The following is a 7,833-nucleotide window of genomic DNA, read 5'->3' as shown; positions in this document are numbered from 1 at the left end:
CCAATTGTCCATCTAAGGGAAGGCTTTTAAAATTTAAAAAAGCCTTCCCTTAACTCAACTTGATTTAAATATTACACTTTTAAAAATGTTAACTATTTAAATATTTAACTTTCAAACTTTTGAACTTTTAATATGATTCAATTTTCTAAATGAACGCATAGATGAGTTAAGGGGTGACTTTTTAACCTTTTACATTTTTTTTCATTCTAATTCTACAATCAAATTTTAAAGATGACTTCAGGGAAGGACTTTAAAACATTTTTAACTTTTAAAATGTTTCTAAATTTTCTAAATTAACCATCGATTTTAAAGATGACTTAAGGGAAAGCCTTTTAAACTTTATTTTTTTTTATCATAATTATTTTTATTTTCAATTTTTTTTTAATGTCATAATCACGAGGCGAGAACAGAAAACAGACGAGGTAAGTTGCTCGTCGATTATTTTTTTTCCATTTCTTTCGAAAGACACTAAATGCTTGTATTTCACTCTTCTGTATTTGAACAGTTTCTTTTATCTGGCGAAAGCAGTTCATCTCACAACGGAGGCCAGAGGTAACCGTGACATATTGCCTTGTAACATTTTGTAATTCACAGCCAAGCTTGTGTATACCCTCTGCAGAATCCTACATTTTTACTTGGATTGTCCTTTATTTTTTCTCCACAAAGACCTTGAGCATGCAAAAACTTTCATCACGGACCAATGACTCCCACACCAGGGAAGCAAGAAGCACAACTTATTCTTCTGTGAGTAGCCAACAAATCTATTATTGACTATTGTCACAAAACACCCCCTTTAATTTTATATGTGTTTTTCAACTCGTATCCCCAACCGACTCAATGTTTGTTGTTTTAGTTTTTCTGTGTTTCCCGCGGCTCCACGTCCTCCGTTTGTCAAGACGGGAGTTTGGCCCCTTTGGTACTCTATCTTGATGGGATTTGGCCTGTCTTGCCAGACAAATGACTGAAGAAGAAGACGCAGGTTTGTTATTGCGTTCATGTCATTCACTCTTTAGTACATGGATACTAGTTGTACATATGCTTGAAGTACTGTAATGTGATTTTCAAAAATGAATTGATAATTATATTATATTGTAGAACAGCGACAGTCAAGTTTTTGAAAAACACTCGTACGATGGAGGCCGGCATCATGGAACACAAACTCCCAAACCGGCATGGCGAACGGGACTTTTGCCGATTCTTCCATGGAACAATCGAGGGCACCGCCGGCGGCTCCTCGCTTTTCAGCATGAGGGAACTGCAGCGGAATACCCTCCTAGAGGACACTGCATGGACAATCGAAGGCACCTCTGACAGCTCTTCGCTTTGGCCTGGACATCCACTTTTTGATTTCCATATTATGGAAATATTGGTCATACCAAAGACTATAAAAATGGAACCCATTGCCTCCCTGCTTGGCACTCAGCATTAAAGGTTGGAATTGGGGGGGTTAGATCACCAAATGATTCCCAAGCGCGGCACTGCTGCTGCTCACTGCTCCCCTCTCCCCCAGGGGATGGATCAAAATCACATGGGGATGGGTTAAATGCAGAGGACAAATTTCACCTCACCCAGATGTGTGTGTGACGATGATCATTGGGACTTTTTTTTTTTTAACTTTATTCAGCTGGAAAAAATAAATCATTCTGTTTTTTTGGTCCTAAAATCACCAACTTGGTTTGGTTTCCATGTTTTGTGTTTCCGCTATTTAAATGTGAATTTGAACACATTTAAATCAAGTCCCATTTATTCATTTTATTCTTGTTGATATTATTTACATTTGTTATTTCTTGAATCAGTAAAACATTTTACGTCTTGACGTGAGCAAGGGTTTTGCACGAGGAAAATTGGCTGTCCATGTGTCCGCAGTGGGACAAAATGGCCGTATGCATGTGCTTGCAATTGGAGTTAACGAGGAATGACATTGCTGGTTTAAAGTTAAAGTCCATACACAGACAAACAAAGGATAATTAATAAAGTCACATGCTACGAAAACAAGCAACAGTTAATGTTGCTTTGTCTGCTTTAGGTCATCACTTTTACAATTGGATTGAGTGAAGGCAAAATGATTCAACTTGTCCCCAAATGCAACAGTGGGATGTGATATGCCAAATTGCCAACTACTTTGCACATTTTTAGACATTCACTTCACATACTTGGAATCACATGCTCATAAATATAAAAAGTCTGGATCTTAATTGTCACTTTCTCTTTCAGAATGAACAAAACAATACTGAATGCCAAAGTGGTGGGCGTGAGAAAGGACACCTGGGCAGAGGCTGGAAGCCAGACGGTGTGTCCGGCTTCCGGATGGATGGGAGTTATGAAAATGTGACTGTTGCCCTCTGTGACGGTACCAGTCCAATGAAGGTGACTCTGTTTAGTCACCTGGCTGGTATGGTCACAGAGGGCAACAGTTATGTTTTCGCACATTTTGCGATGGACGCGGCAAACTCGAATGTGCTCCACTGCAAATCGGCCAGCAAGGTCTACATGAGGGCGGAGGTGGAGTGCACCGATGCCTTAAAGGCTGAGGCGCTCGCCTTGATTTCCCCCCCCTCGTCCCCGATGTCTCTCTGTGAGGTAATTAAAAACCCTCCTGAGGGACTGATCAACATTGAGGGTTGAAAGTGTAAGTTTACTTAACACACAAATGTATGTTTAAATATATATTTAAAAAAAAAAAACGTGTTCCCTTGCCTGTTTGTTCCAAATTAGAAACAGCAGAGCAGATTGGTCTCTGTGCGCGGGGCTCGGTTGGTGCCATTGAGCATCATTTTCGTGAAACAAGTAATTGATTTGTCGATTTACTGTTATTGTACTTCACACATGCGCGTACTGAAGTAATATTTGGTTTAAAACTATTGCAGGAAGAAGCTGTGGTGAGAGTGGCGGTGTGGAGGGAGGCGAACTTGACCCCAATCAAGGTCGGGGCATTTTACACATTTTCACACCTCAACGCTGTGACAAATGATTTTGGACTGTCCCTCAACACGACCCAACATTCAAAGATATCTGTGAGTAGAAAAAGGCTGTGAAAAGGAATTTAATAAGTTTAGGTTGTTTTGAATGAACGAGTATAATATCACGAATGCCGGCTTTCCGTACAATCTCGTTCACATTTTACAACTTTACGAGAAAGGCTGTTGAATTGTGACCAGCGTGTCTGCGAACAACCCCCCCAGGTGGGGACAAAACGGTACAGATAATGGAAGGACTTCATGGACACCCTGTGAATTAGTAATTGCATGTGATGTGACGGTGATGAATTCACCTTTAACTTTATTGACTTGTGACCTTTTGAGGTATATAATTCTTCAGTTTTCACCTGAGCAAACCTAATTGTGTTTTTCTTCACTAGCTCTACGAGTCAACGGTCCAATTTATTGCCATTGGAGTAATGATGGGAGAGGAGGAGATCAAGTTGGTGGATGGGGAGGGGGTGTAATTCAGTATTGGCGTGAGTGTTTGGCGCCAGGCTTTTCCCCACATGCCAAAAATACCACAAGACGGACTCTCCCTTAAACTTGTGTATTCACAGGGAGAAGTGGCTGAAATATGTCAATAAACATTCTATTTTGCCAATGCTGTCCATTTGCCTACATTGATTTCTGCCAAAGTTTGGGGTTGGATGGGGTGCAGTTGCACTATTCATTGGGAAGAGTTTAAATTTTCTGATTGAAAGTACAGCTCTTCGTGCCACTTAAATATTTGACTGCATTATTTTGTCAGATGCAGTGAAATCTGCTAGAGTTTGGGGTTGGATGGAATGCAGTTGTGCCTTTCATTGAGAAGCGTTTGAATTTGCTGTTTGAAAGCATATCTCTGCGTGCAACTGAAAAGTTCATGTAATGCTTGCTGCCATTTTTCTAGTTCATAACATTTACAGTTTTTGCGTAATTTGCAAATTTCAATTTACCATTTTTATTTCTCGTTTAATAGCATCATTTCACCGCAGTAACTCTAAGTCACTGTTTAGCTCAGTTAGTAGAGAATGAAATAATCAACACGTGCCATGATCCCGAGTGAGTTCGAATCAGACATCTGACAAGTTTTATCATGATTTCTTCCTTAACTATTCATTCATTTATTTATTCATTTAATTTTAATTTAAAAACATCATTTTAATAATTTACCATTTTTATTTCTCGTTTAATAGCATCATTCCACCATAGCAACACCAAGTCACTGTTTAGCTCAGTTAGAAGGGAATGGCCCATTCAACACGGTCTACGTTCCCGAGTGGATTTGAATCTGACAGTGGCTATTATTTTTTAGTCATTCATTTATTCAATTAATTTTAACACATTTAAATAATTTATTTCATCCAATATCATCATCATAATTAATTTACCTTTAACCAATTTATTTCTTTGGATTTAGCATTACTCTACCGCTTTAAAAGTATATCACTGTTTAGCTCAGTAAGTTGAGAATGGGACATTCAACGATTGTCACTTTGCTGAGTAGGTACGAATCTAATGTCAGGCCGGTATTTATTCTTCATTCTTCTTCATTCATTCCATTCAACATCGTCATCATTAATTTACCATTTTTATTTTATTTAATCATCATAATTAATTTACCATTTTTATTTCATTTAATCATTATTTCGAGTCCCACAACTTGATTTTTGGACCAAAAAAAACTTTACGAGAAAGGCTGTTGAACTGTGACCAGCGTGTCTGCGAACAACCCCCCCAGGTGGGGACAAAACGGTACAGATAACGGAAGGACTTAATGGACACCCTGTGAATTAGTAATTGCATGCGATGTGACCGTGATTAATTCACCTTTAACTTTATTGATTTATTTGTGACCTTTTGAGGTGCATATAATTCTTCAGTTGTCACCTGAGCAAACCTAATTGTGTTTTTCTTCACTAGCTCTACGAGTCAACGGTCCAATTTGTCGCCATTGGAGTAATGATGGAAAAGAGGAGGAGATCTAGTTGGTGGATGGGGAGGGGGTGGAAATAAGTATTGGCGTGAGTGTGTAAAAATACCAGTAGATGGACTCTCCCTTAAACTTGTGTATTCACAGGGAGAAGTGGCTGAAATATGTCAATAAACATTCTATTTTGCCAATGCTGTCCATTTTCCTACATTGATTTCTGCCAAAGTTTGGGGTTGGATGGGGTGCAGTTGCACTATTCATTGGGAAGAGTTTAAATTTACTGTTTGAAAGTACAGCTCTTCGTGCCACTTAAATATTTGACTGTAGAAATGTAGAAATTAGAGTGGAAAAAGGAAATTTTGGAAAATTTGGTTGAATTTCGAATTTGAAAAATGTGAAATTTTTGCTAAATGGGAAGGTGTGGAATAGGTGGGCAAAAGATGAACAGTTGAAAGTTGGAACGAGTTGAATCGGTTGAAGTATGTAGAAATTAGAAGTGAAAAGGGAAATTTTGTGAAAATTTGAAACGTGAAAACGTGAAATTTTTGAATTTGCCAAGTTTGGGAATGTTCCCAATGTGATTTGAATGTGTTGAATTATGTGAATTTCAAACTGAAACAATGTAAATGTGAAATTTTGAATCTGCCATTAAAAATGAATGGGGCAAAACTTGCCGGAAATTTGTGAATTTTGTGAAACGGAAAATTTTTTGAATGAAAAAAATGTGAGCACCCATGTCATGAATATTTGGAATAAATTAAAAGTGGAACGAAGTGAATCGGTTGAAGTATGTGAAAGTAGTTAAGGGACAAAAAAACGGGCACAACAAAAAAGTAGAATAACAATAGAATTTGCAATTCCTGAAGAAATTGCGTGTGAAGGTGAATAAATACTCGGGGAATGCTGCAGAATGATGTTGAAACGAGTTGAATCGGTTGAAAAATGTAGAAATTAGAGTGGAAAAGGGAAGTTTTGGAAAATTTGGTTGAATTTCAAATTTGAAAATGTGGAATTTATGGTAAGTGTGAATTTGGGGAATCGGCAGGAAGAATATGAAGAGTTGAAAGTCGAAATGGGTTGAATCGGTTGAAAAATGTAGAAATTAGAGTGGAAAAAAGAAATTTTGGAAAATTTGGTTGAATTTCAAATTTGAAAATGTGGAATTTATGGTAAGTGTGAATTTGGGGAATAGGGAGGAAGAATATGAAGAGTTGAAAGTTGGAATGGGTTGAATCGGTTGAAAAATGTAGAAATTAGAGTGGAAAAAGGAAATTTTGGAAACTTTGGTTGAATTTCAAATTTGAAAATGTGGAATTTATGGTAAGTGTGAATTGGGGGAATAGGGAGGAAGAATATGAAGAGTTGAAAGTCGGAATGGGTTAAATCGGTTGTAAAATGTAGAAACTAGAGTGGAAAAAGGAAATTTTGGAAAATTTGGTTGAATTTCGAATTTGAAAAATGTGAAACTTTTGCTAAATGGGAAAGTGTGGAATAGGTGGGCAAAAGATGAACAGTTGAAAGTTGCAACGAGTTGAATCGGTTGAGGTATGTAGAAATTAGAAGTAAAAAACGAAATTTTGTGAACATTTGAAACGTGAAAACGTGAAAGTTTTGAATTTGGCAAGTTCAGGAATGTCCCCAATGTGATTTGAATGTGTTGAATTATGTGTATTTCAAACTGGAACAACGTAAATGTGAAATGTTAAATCTGCCATTAAGAATGAATGGGGCAAAAAATGCCGGAAATTTGTGAATTTTGTGAAAACGGAAAATTTTTTGAATGTAAAAAATACGAGCACCCATGTCATGAATATTTGGAATAAATGAAAAGTGGAACGGAGTGAATCGGTTGAAGTATGTGGAAGTAGTTAAGGGACAAAAAAACGGGCACAACAAAAAAGTAGAATAACACTAGAATTTGCAATTCCTGAAGAAATTGCGTGTGAAGGTGAATAAATACTCGGGGAATGCTGCAGAATGATGTTGAAACGAGTTGAATCGGTTGAAAAATGTAGAAATTAGAGTGGAAAAGGGAAGTTTTGGAAAATTTGGTTGAATTTCAAATTTGAAAATGTGGAATTTATGGTAAGTGTGAATTTGGGAAATATGGAGAAAGAATATGAAGAGTTGAAAGTCGGAATGGGTTGAATTGGTTGAAAAATGTAGAAATGAAAAAGGAAATTTTGGAACATTTGGTTGAATTTCAAATTTGAAAATGTGGAATTTATGGTAAGTGTGAATTTGGGGAATAGGGAGGAAGAATATGAAGAGTTGGAAGTTGGAATGGGTTGAATCGGTTAAAAATGTAGAAATTAGAGTGGAAAAAGGAAATTTTGGAAAATTTGGTTTAATTTCAAATCTGAAAAATGTGAAATTTTTGCTAAATGGGAAGGTGTGGAATAGGTGGGCAAAAGATGAACAGTGTAAAGTTGGAACGAGTTGAATCGGTTGAGGTATGTAGAAATTAGAAGTGAAAAACGAAATTTTGTGAACATTTGAAAAGTGAAAACGTGAAATTTTTTAATTTGGCAAGTTCGGGAATGTCCCCAATGTGATTTGAATGTGTTGAATTATGTGAATTTCAAACTGGAACAATGTAAATGTGAAATGTTGAATCTTCCATTAAGAATGAATGGGGCAAAAATTGCCGGAAATTTCTGAATTTTGCGAAAACGGAAATTTTTTTGAATGAAAAAAATGTGAGCAGTCGATTCCTGAATATTTGGAATAAGTGAAAAGTGGAACGGAGTGAATCGGTTGAAGTATGTGGAAGTAGTTAAGGGACAAAAAAACGGGCACAACAAAAAAGTAGAATAACAATAGTGTGAAGGTCTTCACCTTCACACTAACAGTGTGAAGGCCTTCGCCTTCACACTAATAAAGGACAACAATAACAATAGTGTGAAGGTCTTCACACTAATAAAGGACAACAATAACAAT

The 7,833-nt window shown here is 36.9% G+C and overlaps 1 protein-coding gene across 1 annotated transcript in view; it reads left to right on the top strand.

Moving 5' to 3' along the window:
• Window positions 1-7,833, top strand: part of LOC147039979 (uncharacterized) — a 9,981-nt gene extending 2,148 nt beyond the window's left edge. Inside the window, exons 3-10 of the mRNA XM_085902927.1 lie at window positions 401-422; window positions 506-552; window positions 667-744; window positions 854-979; window positions 1,096-2,629; window positions 2,716-2,787; window positions 2,868-3,014; window positions 3,359-7,833. The gene's annotated coding sequence lies outside the window, so the exon portion shown is untranslated. The remainder of the gene's footprint in view (window positions 1-400; window positions 423-505; window positions 553-666; window positions 745-853; window positions 980-1,095; window positions 2,630-2,715; window positions 2,788-2,867; window positions 3,015-3,358) is intronic.

This window comes from Syngnathus leptorhynchus, chromosome 21 (genome assembly GCF_054491065.1).
Source record: "Syngnathus leptorhynchus isolate UIUO chromosome 21, UIUO_Slep, whole genome shotgun sequence".
Lineage (NCBI taxonomy): Eukaryota > Metazoa > Chordata > Actinopteri > Syngnathiformes > Syngnathidae > Syngnathus > Syngnathus leptorhynchus.
The sequence above is the reverse complement of the archived record's forward strand: the minus strand, read 5'-3'. Positions and strand labels throughout refer to the sequence as shown.